This window comes from Eurosta solidaginis, chromosome 2, assembly GCF_040869045.1.
Source record: "Eurosta solidaginis isolate ZX-2024a chromosome 2, ASM4086904v1, whole genome shotgun sequence".
Lineage (NCBI taxonomy): Eukaryota > Metazoa > Arthropoda > Insecta > Diptera > Tephritidae > Eurosta > Eurosta solidaginis.
The window spans coordinates 100,293,448-100,315,609 of NC_090320.1; the positions used below are offsets into that span (position 1 = coordinate 100,293,448).

The 22,162-nt window shown below is 41.2% G+C and overlaps 1 pseudogene; it reads left to right on the top strand.

Annotated features, from left to right (window-relative positions):
• The window catches only part of LOC137241580 (serine/threonine-protein phosphatase PP2A 65 kDa regulatory subunit-like), a 30,879-nt pseudogene extending 19,073 nt beyond the window's left edge, over positions 1–11,806 (top strand).
• The last annotated feature ends 10,356 nt before the right edge of the window (positions 11,807–22,162 follow it).

Consider the following 22,162-nt stretch of genomic DNA (forward strand, 5'->3'; position numbering starts at 1 on the left):
GGTGCAGAAGAAGAAGAGTGGTGTTGATGGAAATCCACCAAATCAATCTTCAGCATTCTAAGGCGGCTTCTGCAAACTTGTTGCTCTGTCTTGAGAAAGGCGGGGTGGATATAGTCCTTTTCAGGAGCCGTGGCTGAGTAGTAACGGCGGAAAAATTTCTGGATTAAGGACGGGAAAATTCAACACCTTGGTGCATGGGGAGGCAGGTAGGCCTAGATCCTGTGTGCTTATTTTTCTCTCTAATTTCAGCAATCCTGATGTAACTACGGTCTGCCTCGAGCGAGGCAGTAACGAATTGTGGGTGGTCTCAGCGTATATGCCCCATGAGGACGTAACGGGACCACCGCCAGTGATACTGGGCGAAATCATCGCTGAAGCAAGGCGGAGAGGCGTTGGCGTAATCATGGGTGCCGATGCTAATGCACACCATAGCATATGGGGGAGCTCGGATACGAACACCAGAGGTGAGTCTTTATTTACTTTTATTGTAGATGAGGGACTTTGTATATGTAATAGGGGGAATGACCCGGCATTTATTACTGCGGTAAGGGAGGAGGTCCTGGACCTCACCCTGGTTAGCAGGGAACTGGAAGATCGGATATCTGGTTGGAGGGTTCTCAACGAGGACTCCTTCTCTGATCACCGATATATTCAGTTCTCGGTGAATGAAGAACGTCCCGGTAAAATATCTTTTAGGAACCCTAAAAGTACCAACTGGGACTTGTATTGTAGGAAGTTGGGAGAGCTATTGCCTGAGGCGCCTATCGTTGGTTCGGACCTGTCCGACTCTGAAACAGACGGTCTGGTGGAAAACTTCACCTCGGCATGCAATAGCGCCTTTCAACAGTCCTGCCCACTGAAAACTTACAGGGGGAAAGGCAAGCCGCCCTGGTGGTCTGATTCCCTTGACGACCTAAGAGCGTCCAGTAGGCGACTCTTTCACAGAGCCAGGAGGAGTGAATTACCCTCGGATTGGGAGCTCTATAAGGTGAGTCTGGGGATTTATAAATATGAAATAAAGATAGCCAAGCGAGATTCATGGCGAAGCTTCTGCGAAAACGTAGAGGGCTGCAATGAATCCGCGAGGCTTAGAAAAATACTCTCTAGGAATCCCGCCCCTCGGGGGTATCTGAGAGATAATGGTGGGGACTGGTCGATGAGTAGCGAGGAGTCCCTGAGACTTTTACTGGACAATCATTTTCCCGATGTCCCAGTTGCACAGGGATCTTCGCTTGCGTGGTCGGCGGTTGTTGGCCATGCAGAAATGGCTGCCATTCCACTACGGGAAAGTCAAATATCCTGGGCTATAAATTCGTTCAAGCCCTATAAGTCACCCGGCCCGGATGGCATCATTCCTGCGCAACTTCAAAGGTCTTTAGAGATTTCCTACCGCTGGTTGGCCATCATCTACACTGCCTCAGGCTTAACTATATCCCTAAGTCGTGGCACACGGTTAGGGTCATCTTCACTCCGAAGGCCAGCAGGAGCTCTCAGTTATCACCTACGGATTTCAGGCCAATCAGTCTCTCGTCGTTTCTTCTTAAGACGTTTGAGCGGCTGATTGACCTGTACCTACGGGAAAGGATACCTGGGGGGTTACTGTCGGCTTCACAGCATGCGTACTGCAAGGGCAGATCGACGGAAACGGCTCTCCATTCGATTGTAAAACAAATAGAGGGGTCCCTAGAACATAAAGAGTATGCGCTGGGTGCCTTTCTAGACATCGAGGGGGCTTTTAACAATGTCTTACCGGGGGCAATCGAAAGAACTCTGGTGGGTTTAGGAGTCGAAGCGGCTCTGGTTGAATTTATTAGCAAACTTCTATGCGGCAGAATTGTCGCAGCGGAGTGGGGAGGGGCCACAATTAGAAGGAAGGTGTGCAGGGGCACGCCACAGGGAGGTGTACTATCTCCTCTGCCCTGGGTTGTGGTAGTCAACGAGCTTCTTGTGGATCTCGAAGCCAATGGTTGTCGGGTGGTTGCTTATGCAGATCACCTCGCTATCCTAGTCAGAGGCAAATTTCTGGGCACCCTGCGCGATGTTCTGCAGGGCTACCTGGATACTGTGGCTAGGTGGGCTGAATCATGTGGGTTGGCGGTCAACCCGGGAAAGACGGAATTGGTTCTTTTTACAAGGAGATATAAGAACCCGACTTCAGAATTCCTTCGATTGGAGGGATACCGTTTGTACTTACTGACAGGGTTAAATATTTGGGAATTGTTCTGGACAAGAAGCTGTCCTGGAGCCCAATGTGGAGGATAGGGCCAGGAAGGCCGCGGTTGCCTTGTACTGCTGCAGGGGGGCTATCGAAAAGAGATGAGGGCTCTCTCCAGGAGTAGTACACTGGCTTTATGAGATGGTGGTCAACCCGATTCTGATCTATGGGGTGCTGGTCTCGTGGAAAGCACTGGACACGGCGAGCACCTCCAAAATCTTAGTGTCAGTGCAACGGACGGCGCTTATTGGTATCAGTGGCGCTATGAGAACAACCCTACGTTGGCACAGAATGTCATGCTGAATATACATCCAGTAGATATTGCGGGAAAGGCAGCCGCGGCCCGGTCGTTGGTCAGGCTTCGTGATATGGGTTATATGCTTTCTGATTTCGGGCACTCTAGCCTTCTTACTAGTTTCGACTTTATCCCGGACAGGACGGACTATTGCATGCCGATGGCCGCCCTATGCAACCTTCACCCCAGTCATTCCCTCGAGGGAGGAGTGGGGAAGAGGAATTTTCTGGGGCATGGGACCGGTTAACTTGTTCACGGATGGGTCGAAGTTGGACGGAAAGGTTGGCGGGGGGGTCTTTTGCCAAGAGCTAAATGTAAGCCGCAAGTTTAAGTTGGCTGATCACTGCAGTGTATTCCAAGCGGAAGTTGCTGCGATTAATGATGCGGTGGATGAAATACTATCCAGCGCTACTACGGTTAGGGAATTTAATATCTACTCTGATAGCCAAGCGGCTATAAAGGCCTTGAGCTCAACTACAGTGCGATCGAGGGTGGTCTGGGAGTGCCTGACCTCACTTGCGATTGCATCGAAGTCTTTTACAATTAAGATTATCTGGGTCCCGGGCCATAGTGATATTCCGGGTAATTGTCAAGCGGATCTCTTAGCCCGAATAGGTACAACTGAACCAGATGAAGATGGCTGTAGGGATTTCGGGATTCCGCTAGCCACCTGTGGATTGCTCTTCCATAGCTGGGCCTCGAGTCAGCTCAGCAAACGTTGGGCGGACACTACGTCTTGCAGGGTAGCAAGATCTTTCTGGCCGTGGATGGCGGGAGGTCTGCTGAAATAATTGGGTTCACTAAGGCTCACCTATCAATGGTCATTGGGGTTTTGACAGGGCACTGTCCCATGGGTATCCATGCGGTACGTCATAATATATTGGAAACTCCATCCTGCTGCAGCTGTATGGAGGATGATGAGATGAAATCACCAAATCACTTTATGCTTGATTGCCCAGCTTTTGCCAGAACTAGGCGAAAGTATTTCGGTCGTGACTCACTTGGATCTCCCGAGGAGCTATCCAAGGTTGAGATCGGGATCATTCGGAACTTTATCGTTGCTACCCAACGATTCTCTAAGTAGTTACATCTACGTCACCGTTAGTTTAGTTTATTATATGTGGTATCACAACGGACCGTCATGTTGTCCAAGTGAGCTTCCCCTATCAGTGAAGCTACCACCCAACCTAACCTAACCTAAATTGGATTTATACCTTTTCAATAATAGAACGATTTTCAAAATCGATGCTTGTATCCGCTACAAAAAAAGCACAAAAAAATTGTAAACATTTTCGATGATATTTACACCATATAATATGTGTACGATTGTTTACTATTGTTAGGAATATTAGCAACACTAAGGGGTATTGTCATCTGCCGATGCTAAGCAGTGAATTGATGCACATCAATAATTCAATCATTATGTCTACACATATGTACGTACACGCAGCGAGAAGCAACGCACAAACACATGCATATATCTTATCTGAGGTGCTCACAAGAGAGGGCAATAATTTGTGCAAGTATTACTCACGCGCATATGAGAAGCTATAAACGTAGTTCTGGCTGGTGATTTTGTAGCTGATAACTAACTAGTAAGTTCTAGAATGGAAAAGCCTAGAAGTATGCAACGAGGGAATCAGACAGTATAAAAGGCGCGAGAATCAGTTGGATTTAAGACGCTATCTGGCGAGCAAAGTAGAGTTATTTATTGTGAAGTACTTTAATAAAGGCCATTTTGCATTATTAAATATTGGAGTTATTTATTCAACAGTTTAGTGATTTGAACTTAGCAGAAGGTTGCAAATAAGAGGATTTGCAGTAAATTCGTCAACACTATATAGTTTGGCAGCTTAAATTTAGGTTATGTTGCGAATAGTGGAAGGCAGTGGACTAGGCAGTCGAATGACATATAATGAAGGAATGATGTTGGGAGTTTTTTCAAAATATGCCCAAAATCCTGAACCACAAAAGGGAGTGTAGTTAAGTACGAAAATGAAAAAATGTAGTTAGGTTTAGCTCCTTTTTTAGCAGGAGATTTTCATTTTAAAAATGTATTATACATACCAATGTTCATTCTATTTCTTTTTTGCAGGAGATTTTCATTTTAAAAATGTAATATATAAACCAATGTTCTCTTTATTACTCATTTTACCTATGGGGCTTCGCATAATCTTTACAATAACATTATTTTTATTTTTACGATTTATTATATATGAAAATAAATGAAACACGTATAAATGTAGCGATTAGTCATGTTTTTTACTTCTTACTTTATGTTAAAAAATAACTCTGTGTTAAAAATAGCACTAAAATCTCAATGTCATACTACTTTTATATAATAAAAATGATTTTATGCATGCAAGCATTTTATACCTATGCATTATATCTTAATTTTCTCGCTTTATAAGGTAACAATATCAGGGGCCGATTTCACCATCTTTGGTTAACGTTAACAAGCAATTTATTTGAAAAAAATCAATCAGTGATTTCTCATATAAAGTGCCACTTTGAAATAAAGCACGTTAAAAGTTTCCCTGCCACAGATAGATCTGAAATTATTTTCTGATATTTTCAGTGTCATATGTAGCCATTTATTACAAGTATAATATTTTTTCAGCTATATGTGCCTTTCTAATTTTTTTCTAAAATTTTACTTCTTTTTACTTTACTACTTACTGATCAAGGAAAAAGTTATAGTGTAAGTTTTCTTTTATAATTATGTTACCATTCATTATCGTCACTGTCATTCGATGAGTCACTTGTGGAATAGTCATGAGCATCATTACTGTGAAAGCTTGAAACAACTGGGGTATTTATTGACTCATCATTATCGGAGGACAGTAAATGTAAGACTTCTGAAGTCAGTCTTTTAAATTTTTTCTTGGATATCTACCTTAAGCTGTTAACTAAGGGATCCGATCTTATAAGTAACATATTCATAAGATCTCTATTCGTGGCTACACGCGACTGCTTTTGTGTGTTATCATCCCTGAATCGTCTCAAATCTTTGTTACTGGCTTCTTGTACTTCTTCAGAAAGTTGACCAATAGGCAATAATCAGCCCTATTCTGCATTTCGACTTGGATTGGAATTTTTTCGGTTTAGCAATTTTGGTATTCTGTGTGCAAATCTCTTTCGATCCAACTTCGAATCGTTCGATTTTGTGTATTCTGCATTTCGATTGTAGTTCCGTTTTTCTAAGTTGCAAATTAGTTGGCGGAAAAATATTTTATTTTTATTTTTTTATTAATTTATAACAGAATTTTAACAAAAATGTAAGTAAAACTTGTTAAGGAACGTAGAAGGCTTGATGATGATTGTTTTTTTTTTATATGTTTCCAGGTGAAAAACAACATGTCGATGTCGAAGTCCTTGGACGTATTTGCCCCGCAAGAGTATCTAACACATACTTGAAAGCATCCTTATTAAGTCGAAAGTTTTTTTGAACCCAAATAAGAAAATAAGTCATTAAACTTTAGCACTTTTAAGTTCAATTTCTTACAATTCGTCACTCATCTCAAATGGATTACACAAATCTCGCAATATTTGCCTTTCCATTCTCGCCTGGCCATTTTCGTATACGTTGCTTTCCAGCTCCACAAATAATGCCGCGGCTATTGATTCCATTATAATCGACAGCTATAATTTGTGTCTGTTCGTTGGGTCCAGTTATATGCCAAAGCAAGCTGCCGGAGTAGAGGAAGGTGAAGCGTAAACGTAAACAATCCTTGTGGAAAGAATAAATAAACCTTTATAAAGTATTTTAGGCCAGTGCAATGAAATTAGCATCCATAAAATTCAGAAAATGTCAACTATATTCGTACAGGAATCCGTTTTAACAAAACTTGGTAGCCACGGCAGGGAATTGGCCAAAAGAACGTCAAAAACACACAATTATGAAAGCACTTCACTCAAAAAAATATAACACGGCGGCAATATATTCTATTGCTTTTTTTGTACAAAATGGCGTGGATAATATATAAACGTTTTTCAGTGTTTTTCTTAAATTTTCTTTAATTTATTTTGTTCCAATGTTCACACATTTCGTACAAACAACTGATTTCGAAAAATCATTTGCTCTTCCTCTTCTCGTTACGATTCCACCCTAATGCAGAATACCCCACTTCAATTAAAGCGGAGCGTACAACGGGAACGTAATCGAAATGCAGAATAGGGGTGATTATCAGTACTATGCACTAAGATTTTATGAACTGTAGCAGGCATATAAAACCACGGATAGAGATCTATGTATAGTTTTTTAGTCTCACTCGCAAATATCTCAAATCTTTGGATATTGATATTATACCCAGATGCTAATGCGCGAAGGAGAGTATCGAATCTTTTGATGAGCGTTACATCCAATCCCGTAATCTCAGCATGCTCGGCCTGGGTGCGTCTGAAACCGGCAGTGAGTAGGCGCACACGGGTCGATCTCGGGATTGATGGTTCACTCGAAATAAAATAAAGAAACACAAGAGGATTTGCCTCGTTATAAAATAATATTTAATTAGAAAGTAAAAGGAAAATATACAATCGGTATAATGTTACCTTAATGTCGCAAAAATGACGATGGTGATCCTGGGCGTTGTGAACTGCTTGGCGGTCGACCATAAAAGAGGCCGGTTGTCCCGTTGATGGCAACCGCTAAGCGGCGAAAAAGTCCTCTGGTATTAAGGAGGGGAAAAGGCCACAAACACAGCACCCCCACATATACGTGCATGGGTGCTGACAACCTGCACACACACGTGGATGTGTATGAAACGCATGCATGCACACAAATGCGGCGTAAGTGTGGGTGGCTGGAAATATTATTAAAACGTTAGGGAGGGGCGCCGTCAATCAGGTAAAAGTTAGGCATTGGGCCTAAACATGCCGCCCCACTTGCGGTACGCAACCTCACAGTCCGCCAAGGATCACCGACCGTGAAGAAGAGAGGAAAAAATAAAAAACTTATAACTAATTATATCTAACTTAACATAGCGACGGCCAGTCCGCCGGCTTGCCGGCACGCAAGGTGGTTTGCGTAGTGTGCGAGCTTGGTTGCTGCTGCCTCGGTCATTCGTCACTTTTCCCGTCATGGTTAGAGGCCTGAGCAATGGTTGCCTAGAGCTAGGGATTCCGAAAAGAAGTAAGAAGATATATTGGGTTGATATTTCTTGCCGTTTATTACAAATTCATTGGAAATGAACAAGCATAGAATGAAGAAAATTCAATAAAAATAACTTATTGTAATGATAAATGATTGTAAACGCACACCTCCATTGTGAATTCATACAAGTGGCGAATGTTTGATAGAACGTTCACAATAGTGAACAGCTTCAATCACCTGTTCAATCGCTGTTCGATTACTTAAATCATTAGCTCACCAGTGGTTTTCAAACATTTTTGTAGACGACTCGTATATTGCTTTATTTACATATTTTAAAATACCTGCATAGCTGGTGGCTCAAATTTAATCTATAAACTTGATTTTAGAAATGAATATTAATATGTAGTCTGATTTTCTGTATACAAATTTAAAAGAAAGCTGATTTGAAACAAATGTGCAATTCATGGCACTTCAATTTAACAATGGCGAGCAAGAGAATAACAAACCTTTCTTCCATTCTCTGGCCATTCGCGACAGCCGTTCTCCCTGTCAGCTATTATTGGTCACGTAGGCAGGGCAATGGAGGAATAGAAAGATTTTTAGCTGGTACGAATTCACAATGCACGTCTTTTGCAACCGTGTACAACAAAAATTCAATAAAAATAACAAAGTATAAAAAATTCATGTGTTTCGGTCGTTACCGAACATTTTTATGCTAGGCCTTGCCCGAGAGTACCCAACCGAAGATGGTACTCTGAGCAAGCAAAGGGCCAAACGTGGTGGGCAGAATCCCTGGGAGTATTATCTCCGCATATACATCTGTGCCTAGGACGAGGCGGATCGGCGCGGATGCGCAGAACTGCGGATCCGCCAGACAAAGATGTGCGTACGGGGCTGCCATGGCACTGTCGATGCTGGTTGTGGGGGAGCAGCTTCCTCTCATGCTGCAAAAGCGGTCGAAACCATTTGGCTGCTGGTGTTGTATTCGGGCGAAGAGACCGAGTCTCCGCCCCGGTTCGGTGGATTCGAGCTGGACGAAGAGGCCAAGTCTCCGTTCCAGCATCTGACGCATATAATGATATGGAGTCGTCGATCCGCTCACGTGGGGACTCCAGCTCCTCCTCAACTTGTACACTCCATGGCTTGGAGCGGGCTTCGAGGAGTAGCTGTTCTTCTTCATCAATCGAGGAGATGTGTAGCATGGTGTGGTGTTTTCTGCCGCATTTTTTGCATCTTCCTTGGATCGGGCACGCGTTAGAGCGGTTATCTAGTGCCAAGCAATTTCCGCAGTGGCTCCCACGGATCGCCGCGTAGAGCCGCCCCTCGGGTTTTTTGGCCCGAAAGATAGGGCACAAGCGTATGGGGTGTCGTTTAAAACAGACTCGGCATTCCAGTGAATAACGCGATGCGTTCTCGGCGGCATTCCGTTGCATAGCAGCAAAACGACCCATTTTTCTGAAAGGAATGCAATGGGTATGAATAGGTCGGGTCCTTAACGAAGTGCAGGGGCGAGTGGTCCCTAATTGTATTATTGAGATTTGGGAACTTTTATTAGCGCGTGCGTAAGGGGAAAAACATCTGTCGCTGCATAAAAAAAATATTAATATTTGGCGCGCATTATGTGCATGGCCTCTTTCCCCGCACGTTATGCGCCTGGGTCTTTAGTGCTTTATTCTGTTTATTTCGTGTCACCCGGTAGCGTTTTAGTTAGCCGCGGGCACACTAGTGCTGGAGAAGAATGAGCATTTACGATTTTCGGTTCGCATATTCTGGTACCGAACCGGGTAGAAAGTGTATAGCGTGGGTTCTTTTGAGTCGCTGTTATTTGTGTTGTTAGTGCTAAAAACCAGCAACTTTCCTGCCCGCTGCAAAAAATGTCTGGACGGCAAAATTGTATGCCAATAAAGAAAAAATAAAACAAAAAATGTTCGTTTTGGAAGAGGGGAGAGATTTATAAAATGTATAATTTTTTATTTGTTAGTATTGCCCTCCGCTTATTTGTTCAACTTTTCCCAAGTACGCTTGTAGTCCTGTTTTATTGATGGCCTTTATCAAAAGGCACGGTTCCCGAAGGGTATTTGGCTCCGATACCGATTCCTCAGAAACGGGTTTTTGGGTACCCGTTTGCATCTTTTTATGCATCCCTAATATAATGTACATTTAAACTCTGCATATATATGTACATACGTTGGTATAAGTATATGGACAGTCAGTGCACGGACTTTACCGCATTGGTAGGTTTACTGACTTTTCTGGCCCATTTTCATTTTCTACTACTACTACCACCAAAGCCCAAAATCTACCAATATTTCAGTATTTTCGCACTGTAAACGTATACTGCGATAATTTTAAAGTATTGAATTGCCGAGCCCACCCAACTAACATTAGGAGGCGATACTGACCAAATCAGTCAATTTTGAAAAATTTGTGAAGAACTTAAACAGGAAATAAATTTTTGAAATATATTACTGAGCACGCGAATATTTTCTGCGCTATTTTTCTCAGTTTTTTTGTGACTAATTTGAACGACAATAAAAAGTTTTACGTAAACGATAACCTGCCGACATCGGTTATTTTGCGGCAGTATTTTTGGTACATTGGGAAATTGTTGTGGTTGTTATACGCTTTGGTATGTGATTTATCTTGTGAGTTGTTTGTTTTACAATGACTTGGGAATTTTTTTGTTACCAGTATAAACCGTAGTTATTGTTTTCATGAAACTTCTACTACCATTTTCCGTCTCCCAACATTTTGCCTTAAAAAAAGTCCGTGCACTGGTAGATATTTACTAGCAGCAAAGACAAAAAAATTGTGCACATTCATACACACCCGTGTATAGAATGTGAATTCCTCTGAATTGAAGCAAACGAGACTAATCGAAAGATTTCTTCCGTTGCTTCATTCTTTAATTTTTTACGCATGGTGGAGTGCAGTAGTGAATTTTGCATTTCGTAGTTTTGAACAATCAGGAGTTAATATTATTTTAGAGCCAAAATGGCTCAAAATGAGTTCAATACATTTCGGAGTTATGTTAATATATTAAGTGATCCCTTAGCTAAAGAGGGGATTTGATTCCCAATTTTTTACAACTGGCTCAAGATGATCAAGACTCTGTTCGTTTATTGGCAGTAGAAGCATGTGTTCGCATTGCACAATTGCTGCCGCATTTAGTTTAGCCAATGTGCCAGCGATTCCTCTTGGCGCGTACGATATATGGTTGCAGAGAAATTTGTTGATTTACAAAAAGCTGTTGGTCCGGAGATAACGCGTGTTGATTTGGTACCCGCTTTTCAGTATTTGCTGAAGGATGCCGAAGCCGAAGTAAGGGCAGCGGTTGCAACAAAAGTAAAAGATTTTTTCGCCAATTTAGATGAATCTAACCAAATGCAAATTATTATGAGCCCAATATTGCCATTTGTGCGTGAGTTAGGATCTGATCCTAATCCTCATGTAAAATGTGGCATCAGTTATTATGGGATTGAGTCCTATGTTAGGCGCATACAATACTGTCGAACATCTTTTACCCCTATTTCTTATTCAGCTGAAGGATGAATGCCCTGAAGTTCGATTAAACATTATTTCAAATCTTGACTGGGTTAACGACGTCATAGGGATTCAACAACTTTCACAGTCATTATTACCAGCCATTGTTGAACTAGCTGAAGATTCTAAATGGCGAGTGCGTTTAGCAATTATCAAATACATGCCCGCATTGGTAGGTCAATTAGGTCAAGAATTTTTCGATCAAAAGCTGTGCGGATTATGTATGGGTTGGTTGAATGATCATGTGTATGCTAAACGTGAAGCTTCTACTCTAAATATGAAAAAGCTAGTTGAACAATTTGATGCCCAATGGGCTGAGCAAGCAATTATTCCTATGATTTTGGTTATGTCACGCAATAAAAAATTATTTACATCGTATGACTTGTATTTTCTGTTTAAATATGCTCGCTGAAGTTTGTGGCACAGACATTACCACTAAGTTGCTTTTACCAACAGTTCTTCTATTGGCTACAGATCCCGTTGCGAATGTACGTGTTAATGTTGCCAAGAGTTTACAGAAAATTTCGCCGTTCCTTGAAGCTAGTGTCATCGACTCGCAAGTAAAGCCCACTCTTGAGAAAATAAATTCAGATCCAGACGTTGATGTAAAACATTCCGCTTCAGAAGCTATTGCGGATATAGCAGCAGCGTAATCACTTAAAAATTCAACATTTTCATTTCAACTCTTTTATCATTTTCTAATTTTGCGGAAGTAACAAATGGCAAGGAATAAAGTTTAAAGCCGCACAAGAGCTAAGTGAACATTTCGAATTGATAATACAAAGCCCTTCATATGCAGCATTTTTAGAACTTGCACTCAAAGTATTTATACGGATATTGCACGATGGTGAACCTCAGTTCATTCAGGAAAATAGTTCTCAGCATGTACGAAAACTGATTTTGGAAAAGATTCATAGACTACCTATAAGTGAAAACTTACGCCAACATGTTAAGCCCGTAATTTCAGTAATGCTAAAAATTTTAAGAAATGATAACGAGGAAAACGTTTTGGTTAGTTTAAGGATCATAATTGAATTGCATAAACATTTTCGGCCGTCATTCAATCCAGAGGTACAGCATCTCCTTTTGTATGTAAAGGATATATATGCAGAGTTACCCAACCCTATGAATAAAATATTTGAACAGGAGCAGCAACCGATTCGATTCAAAGATCTTAAAGAAAGACCATATCCTTTTTAGCTTACATTGTTAGAATATTTTAGGATTTAATACTGACTCATTCAACATCAGTTACAAATGGAATGCTTAGTCTGTGGTGAGTATTGCGTTTTGCCATAATGTCACACGAAACACGATTTGTTATAATATATAATTTTCAACAATTTTTAAATGTTCATACAATAAAATAAATACAAAAGCGCGACAGCTCACGTACATACACAAATATTTGAAAGAATGACCTCTAATTTGCGTCAACTCCCGTTCTTGGTGGTCGTATCTGGGTGACATTGGAGAAGGAACTTCGCGAACAGGATAAAGTTCATGCTGCTGGTGAACAGGATATCGACTATAAGAAGGTAGATCTTTAACTACATAATTTAATCCTTATGATTTACATAAGTTAGTACGGAGGGTATCAGTTTTAGTAGGATGCGAGAGATCTTCTGTACGAATATATGTACATTAATGTTGACGGATAAACCTAAGTTTGGAAACAATTAAGTACTTCTTTTTGTTGCCACCACTGATGTGGTTGGTATTTTGTTACGTGTGCACATAAAGTAGGTGCGAATTAAGTCGGTCAGATAGTTGCTTTGAAGGTTAAACAATTATGAACGCATCGCCAGTTTTTATTGACTTCTTTCTGGACGAACAGGTGCAAGAAAATTAGGAAGGGTTTTTGTTAAACTAGGGGCTGAAATGTCCTATCGACAGTCGAACAAAGGCGTTGAGGACGATTTCCACAAAATCATGGTGCCGTCTATTCAATAACTTAGATACCTCTCTTGCGCTACCCTGTGTATTACCCTCCCTGTGTATTACCTGATTGAATTCCAAGACCAAGCCAATCGTAAAGTACATATCTCATCGACAATGCATCGCACATTTGGTGTTCCAGAATGGCGACAGCTGCGTGATCGTTTGTATGCATGGAAAGACAGTTTAGGCGCAGTGCGTGAGGGTTTGTTAGGCGTATCCGCAGCGCACGTGACTGGGCACGCAATCAAAAATTGGTGCACTAAATTCTTGATATCTGCCTGTGATCAAAACTGGCACAGGCGAACGAAATGGCATTGATAATTCGGACTTTTTCGTCCGAGAATCATTTTATGTTTGAAGTTAATTTATTTGAATTTAATGAATTCATAAAATCAAATGATGCAGTAGACAGTATAAAGAGGCGTACATAAAAATAATGTATTTTTAAGTCGTAAAGTGTACTTTAAATGATTTGCTCACACAATTGTAAGTGGCTTAATGTAATCAAAATATATTCAGCGTATTGCTTTTGTTGCGTACGAATGCAGGCATGGAAACACAGTTTATAACGTCGAAATAGAAGTGTAATCTTAAGTAAAAAAAACTTCCCCTGTGGTGGCTCATGTACAATTTTATAAAGAAAAAATGCAGCAAAGCAAAACACCATAGCTTTTTTTTTTTTAAATGACTTGAATTTTTGTGTTAAATTAAAATTAAAGATAAACGTTAGTATCATTTCTTTAATTTTTCATTATACATAGTTCCTCGCAGTGAATCAAAAGTCTCACAACTCTCAATGGGTTAATAAACTTAAAAACCTCTGAGCCAAAAGCGAGAATCAGCCCAGGCTATGTAGTAGTATGAGGCCTATTGACACAACACTACATATACTATTAAATGCATATGTCAGCCTTAGTGTATGTCAGCTTGGAAATGAAGTAGATGAATTGCATACATATTTAAATGGCATGGTATTTACCATATTCCCTTAATCCGATTCACCATTTAGGAGTGCTTGCGGTTTACGCAATGGATTTCGGCCCGAGCTATCATAAAATGATTTTAAGGGTGTTACTATTCTTGAGACGAAATTCCATGTTCATACCTTTGCTTTTAGACTGCTTTTGATATGATTGATTATGATAAGGTATGTATACCTCCTCTCATTCGCTTACTGTGCAGTGCTAAGGGTACACCCTTTGAGGAATTATGTATAAATATGTAGGTGAATATATATGTATATGCATGTCGGGACCATACATCTTTTGCACTTAGTTGTTGGGTTCTGTTGGCCTCGCGCCTTTGGCCGAGTGCAGATGCATTATGTGGCAGATCAGGGATCTGCGTTAGGGTTCAGGTGTCCTCCCTCTGGGGAGTGAGTGAATTTGGGTTGATTTGCTGTCCTCGCTCTGGGAGAGCGGGTGAATTGTGGGTTTGTTTTGGGTCTCGATAGGAAGGTGGAGTTCGGATGGGAGTGAGGGAGAGGAACGGAGCGATTGTTATGCGGAGCTATTGGCCTTCTCGCAATCCATCTCCTCCGTTGGAAGAAGGATCAGTTTGACCAAAGGTCGTCTGACTTGACCCTTCTCTGTTATGAGGTCGACTACGCGAACTCGGTTATCTTCGCCGGGGTGTACGTTGACGACTCTACCTAGCCTCCACTCGTTGGGAGATAAGTTGTTCTCTTTGAGGACGGCGAGATCTCCCACTTTTATATTTTCTTTGGGATGCTTCCACTTCACTCGTTTTTGAAGTTCGGATAGATATTCCACCTTCCATCGTTTGCCGAAAGTGTGATGGAGGGCTTTGAGTTTCTGCCACCGATTGATCATCGAGGCAGAGCTCTCACTAACATCTAGTTCTGGCGGAGCCAGTAGGTGGCTGCCCGTTAGGAAATGTCCTGGAGTTAGTGGTTCCAGATCCGTTGGGTCATTCGACCCTGGACTGAGAGGGCGCAAGTTGAGGCAAGCCTCAATCCTGCACAAAAGTGTGTGGAACTCCTCCATGGTGTACTTGTGGGGAGATGCGATCTTTTTGAAGTGGCTTTTGAAGCTCTTCACTCCCGCCTCCCACAAGCCGCCCATATGGGGAGCCGCGACGGGCATAAAATGCCAGTTTAATGCTTGATGGCTATACTTAGAGACTGTTTTGTCTCGGCTTTCAGCCAGGAAGGCTTTGAATTCGGATCGTAAAGCTCTTGACGCTCCGACAAAGTTTGTACCATTGTTGGAGTAGATGTTTTTCGGACATCCTCTTCTCGCGATAAAACGCACAAGGGCTGCGAGAAAGCATGGGGTACTAAGGTCACTAGTGGCTTCTAAGTGGATGGCCTTAGTGGAGAAACAGACAAAAAGGCATACGTAGCCTTTGGACAGTCGACATCCCCTACCGCGGTAGCTTTTGATGTCGAAAGGCCCCCCCAAAGTCTACCCCGGTATTGGTGAACGCGCGGGTAAATGTTGTCCGTTCGCAGGGAAGGGTGCCCATAAGTTGGGACTGCGCCTGCTTTCGGTGAATAATGCAGGTTTTGCAATTGTGGATGATGGCTCTGATCATGGTCTTGGCATTAGGTATCCAGTATTGGGTTCGGATAAGACGGAGCATGAGCTGGTTCTCGCCATAAAGGGAGGCTCGTTGATGTCTTTCGCTATAGTGTTGGGTGAAATTTTCCCACCGTTCTAAGGTAGTTGGGGAGACAGGTTCGTCCCACCCGGTGCCCTCTAACCAGATATTCTGCATTAGTAGTTTTGCCACTATGACCATTGGTGCAATCCAGCCTAAATGGTCGAAAAGTTTGGCTATAGCGGATAGGATTGCGCGTTTGGTGATGTTCTCGCCATTCTCTAAAGCTCCTGCTGTAAAGTAAAACATGTTTGAGTGCGCGTTCCATCGTATTCCGAGTGCCTTCACCGAGCTAGCCTCTTCAAACGCTAGGAAGTCCTCGCTGAGCAGATCCGTTTTGGGGATGTCCTGAAGGATATTCTCACAATTTGATGTCCACTTGCGCAATGGAAAGCCAGCTGAGTGCAATGCTTCGCGAATTTCGTTTCTTGCTCTGATAGTTGACGCTATTGTATGTCCACCAGATAAAACGTCGTCGACATACATACTTTCTCGTAATATACCCGATGCTATTGGGTGGGTATTTTCTACATCATCAGCCAATTGTAGAAGTGACCGTATCGTGAGGTAGGGGGCGCAGTTTACACCAAATGTGACAGTCTTTAGTTCGTTTGTGGATGTTCGATGGACAATTCTTTGAAATTTGGCGTGATTATCGGTCCCCCAAATCTGCCTATACATCTTTTCTATGTCGCTATTAAAGACAAAGCGGTACAGTCTCCAACATAGAATTAAAATGGGCAAGTCTGCTTGGAGTACTGGACCTGGGTGGAGTATGTCGTTTAGACTAGGGCTTGACGCGTGATGGGACAGGAAATAATTATTCTTGATTTTTCTCATATGTCCAAGTGTTTCGTATTCTGACAACACCCGAACATACTCTTTTCCTAACTCTTGGTTTTTCAGTAATCGCCCCTCATTTCTGAAGAATTGTGAACATGCGAGCTTTAGGGACGGTGCTAATTTAATATTCTCAGGGTAATCCTGCCTGACTGGTAGCAAAACTGTATACCTCCCATTTTCATCACGTTTTGTCGTTTCCTTAAATAACTGTTCACAATACCTTTCTTCTTCATTAAGCATTTTATTTTTGGGAACATTTTCTATCCCAGAAAGCTTTTAATTGGTTGTCCAATGCAACCTCGTTGTAAAATGACACGATGCTCTTCGTTGGACTCAGTGCTTCAACTCGACCGGTTAGTATCCAACCGAACACTGTCTCTTGGGCCAGAAGTGTATTAAGTACAATCTTTTTCAGACCGCTCATTATAATTTGGGGATATATGTCTCCACCAAGTATGAGGTCTACATCTTCGTTGACGTAGAACCTCTTGTCTGCCAGAACCAAGTCTGGGAATGCCTGCATAGTCATCGTGTTGATATGGCAGGATGGCAGATTCCCAGTAAGTTTGGCTAGAATCAGAACTGGAGTAGTCAAGCTGAAGCATGGATCCACTGGTGAACGTAATTCGATGGTGGATGCCTCTCTAACTTGAGCAGATACTGCATTAGTGATGCCCGACACTTGGGCATGCTTTTTCCTCGCCGGCAAATTGATTCTTCGTTTCAGTCTTTCTGTCATGAAAGAACATTCAGACCCTGAATCAATTAATGCCCGCGCGGAGAAGTCGGTACCATTATGGTGAATGAGTACGCGAGCAGTTCCTAATAGCACGCCTGTGCTGGAATTGGCATGACAGGATTTTACATTCTGGTTTGCAGATTGTCGCGCCTGTGTTGATGTGGTTGGGATATTATCCGCATCTTTGAAAGGCTTGCGTACAACCGTGTGCTGAGATGTATCCGCATGCAGGAGCGTGTGGTGACGAGAGTGGCATTTGGAACAGTTGTAGGAACTGGTGCACTTCGTCACGGTGTGTCCTGGGGATAAGCAATTCAGGCAGCCACTTGTGGATTTTATAAATTTAATCCTTTCTACTGGGGTTAACTCGCAGAAGCGTGAACAGTTGCGTAATCTGTGTTCAGGGGATTTACACATTTTACAAATTGATTTTATTGTTTGCTTGCATACTTTTGCTTGAAAAGCACCAAGTCTTTTCGTAGGGGTTTCTGACGATTGTCGTGACGCGTTTGGTTTTTGCACTTTCGAAGTGGTATGCCCTGTAAAACCAGACACTGTTTCAAGTGTCTGAAACCGATTAGACAGGAATTTATCCATATCCTCCTACTTGGATATGTCCATTTTATGGTATATACTTTGCTCCCAAAGAGCCAGCGTGCTCTCTGGTAACTTGGTTGAGCATAGATAGGTCAGGATTGCATCCCAATTGGAAGTGTCAATTTTGTGGCATTTGAGGGACGAAATACAATTATTTATATCATTTTGTAGCTTTTTTATTGAACTACCACACTCACTTTCTACCTTTTTTAAGTTAAATAAAATTTGTAGTTGTGTGTTAACTAAGATACGTTTGTTCTCGTATCTTTCACACAAGTTTTTCCAGGCCATCTCGAAACCTTCATTTGGGAGAGGGCATTTTCTAACTATATCTTTTGCTTCGCCCTGCGTTTTGTTGTTGAGATGGAATAACTTTTCCACCCCTTTCAAGCTGGAGTTGTTTATATAAATTGCCGTGAAAAGGTTGCGAAAAGTTGGCCAAGACAGATAATCCCCTTTAAAAACTTCCGTGTCGCAAGCAGGGAGGCGAATTTTATGCCCATGAGGTTCTTGCTCAGGGTTGACGTTCTTTTTATCCTTCTTGTATTTTTCTGCCTCAGCAGATATAGACGCTGAACATCGCACGTAGATTGCGTATGCTGCTTTTTGCTTCTTTCTGACCGCCATAACGTCATCCGCGGACACCTCATCAGATCCCAATAGCGAATCAAACGCAGACTTAACCTTCTTCCACAAGGACCGCAACTCTTCCTGCTGTATTGCAAGGGTGTGTTTGCTATGTTCGCTTTCCGGAATAAGGATGTAATCTTTATCAAACTCTGCGATTGATTCTGCTAAACGGATGTAGGTTTCCATTGTTTTATTTACGTTTATTAACGAGAAAATTTGCGATTAGAAAAATAGAACTCTTCAGAGTTAAAATGCCCTAAATAAAAACTATTGAGCTTCAAGTTTATTATTTATTTTGTTTATTGCAGACTTTTTGTCTTGGTAGCGACAACGAAAAGGGTTTATTTTATGGACTTTTTGTCACAGCAGCGACAACAGCAAAAAGGTTTAATTTACAGACTTTTTGTCTCAGCGGCAACAACAAAAAAGGGGGACCCTCGCCACCTCCACAGATAATGGGTGTATTTTTGAAAAAGTGAAAAAATGCGTGCGATATTGCAAAACAAGCGCAAAAAAAGTGTAGTAAGTGTTTAAAAAGTGAAGTGAGCACCGGATTAATTAATTAAATTGAACTTAATTTCGTGTTTGTGATGTGCAAAAAAACAACAACACAAAACTATTTAGTATGGTGCGGAAAATGAGGTTAGGTTACCCTCTTCCTTGTGTTGTGTCTGGAAAACCTTACCACTGGTGGGGGGATAGACCAGATAATCACAAGGATCGAAATAAAATTAATAAACCAAGTGATTTAATTTTTGAAATTGGAAAGAAAAAATGGTGCTCACTAAATAACTTCACTTTTTCACTTCTTTTTTTGATTTTAATTTTTCGCGCACTGCACGGTTATTTCTCTTTATTTTGCAAAAAAACAACACTCAAAAAAAAGTGGCAAGAAATATAACACTTACTTCTTATTGGTTTTTGTGCTGGAAAAGTTGATTGTGCTGTGCTGTGGTTGGCGAATATGCTGTGGCTCTGGTCACCTATGTACAATATAAAAACTCCAACTTTTTCCTTGTCAATTTTTGGCTGCTGTGATCTGCTGTGGAAAATAAATTCTTAGTAGGCAAAATCCTTCGGCAAATTGTGTAGTAGGCAAAATTGTGCTGCGTTGTGGACTGTAATTTTAGGCTTTTAGTTCTTTTTTCGGTGCGTAAGGACCAATATTCGGCCTGGGTGCGTCTGAAACCGGCAGTGGGTAGGCGCACACGGGTCGATCTCGGAATTGATGGTTCACTCGAAATAAAATAAAGAAACACAAGAGGATTTGCCTTTTTATAAAATAATATTTAATTAGAAAGTAAAAGGAAAATATACAATCGGTATAATGTTACCTTAATGTCACAAAAATGACGATGGTGATCCTGGGCGTTGTGAACTGCTTGGCGGTCGATCATAAAAGAGGCCGATTGTCCCTTTGATGACAACCGCTAAGCCGCGAAAAAGTCCTCTGGTATTAAGAAGGGGAAAAGGCCACACACACAACCACCCCCACATATACGTGCATGGGTGCTGACAACCTGCACACACACGTGCATGTGTATGAAACGCATGCATGCACACAAATGCGGCGTGAGTGTGGGTGGCTGGAAATATTATTAAAACGTTAGGGAGGGGCGCCGCCAATCAGGTAAAAGTTAGGCATTGGGCCTAAACACAGCACTAGCCTCAGAATTTTCGAAAAACCTTCGAACAGTATTAAAATAATTGGTATTGCCGAATCCTGGTTTTGATTGATCTACTATCAATCCAAGTTCACTTTTAAATCTATTCTGGATTTCGTTGGAATGTTGCTTAACACTCTCTTTATCTGCCTCATTCCTAAGTTGCCATTTTTTACTTCGAGGCGATAACTTATGTGAAGCAAGCATTGAAAATATCTTATCCAAGCATGAAGAGTAGGCAAGCCAAAACCAATATTATCTCGGTTAGGCATAAAAACCCGTGTCTCATCATTCATATCTTCTGGTGTGGCACCAAAAATATAACAATTTTGTGCGGAAGAAGTTTCAGTCAAAGCAATGCAAACTTTTCCGTCAATCATTGTTAGGAGCATGTTGTGATTTACAGAAACCTCGCATTCTTCGAGAAAGTACTTTGCTGGCAACAAAGCATTTACCTCCTCTAAAACTTTGTTCGTTTCAAAAACAATAAAATCTTTCCTTTCCTTAGAGAAAATAAATTTAATTGGACGACAATACATCGTAGAAGAAGGTCGAGGATTCTGCCAAACAATGTTACCCTTTTCGTCCTGTAACTGAAGGGGAACGAAATAAATATAAAAAAAAAACTCATCAGTGTCAGCACTGCATGTGAATTTTTGCTTATATGCACTATTACCAGAACTTCCATCGCAACCCCACTTACTGATTAAAGTAAATGACACAGATGTAGGTAACAAACTAACAAGAACTTCTTGATTTGCTAAAATTAAACGTTCAACAGTTTTATCTAATACGGCTTGAACTTTAATTTCAGCACTTGTTTCACCCACATCAATCTCATTTGGGTAGCATTCTGCCTTAGCTTTTCTTAAACTATAAGATGATGGATAAACCTTGTGGCCTGCCTTGATACTCCACTTCCGAGTCGTTTTGTACCCATGAGTCGTCGACTTGCTGTCTACATAGTATGCCAAAGCTTCTACACTGCTCAAGCATCTTGCACCTTGCTCACATGTTACCTTGTTCGTCGTTTTTTGTGTGGTTTTTTTTTGAACTTTCTATAATATTAGCAATATTCCTGTTGTCTGACATCCGCGTTGATACTTCTGCCGCATAAACTAACTCATCAGCACTTCTGGATTTCAGTAGGTCGTTCACTCGACGACGTTTGGTCTTTTGACTGGAAAACAGAAAGTCCTTCTGTGGTCTTCCGGGTCCTGGGTTACCTGGAGACGAAGCTGGTTGCTCTGATGGCGAATCCATCGTTATTGTAAACTTGAAATCTGTTCCCGAAAGCCAATCCGAGTTTTTATTACAAAATCGCTCCCGATGTCTTCCAGAGCTGTTCCATTTCTCATCGATGTTGGACGAATATTTTGAAATTTGTTGACTTAAATTTCTTAACGAATTCTCAGCTACTTCTGTTAAATCAGCTTTAAGTAAAATACAATTCAATAACTCCTTATTTCTCGATTCTTTCGAATATTTCAACCAAATTTCAAAAAACTCCATTCTTGGTATGGTTAATACTAAATCTACAAAAAAAAAATTTAAAATAAATGTGCAAAGAATTCGCAATGATTTTTTCTTTCGACTATTAGAAAATACTTGGGACTATAACATATGTAATATTTGGCGCGGGTACACGCGGGTACATATAACTTTTCCCTTTCTAAAATTAAAAATGTAGGTAAAAAGTACCTTTTCTTCCTAATAACGGAATCCTAAATATACTAAAAATATTCTAATTGCGAAAGGATTACTATTAAAAAATTCAACTTACTTTCGAGCTTAGAATCCATCACAAGAATTATGTAAAAGTGTTTAATTAAAAGTATTATGAAGAGTAATATTCAACACTATTTTTGTAAATTAATCAACGCAAATTACGGCCACTTCTGCTTACTTACTTCAATTACTGAAGATATAATAAGCGAAAAAAACAAATGTGTGCAAAAATCCCATTATTTTGTTGTTTTCT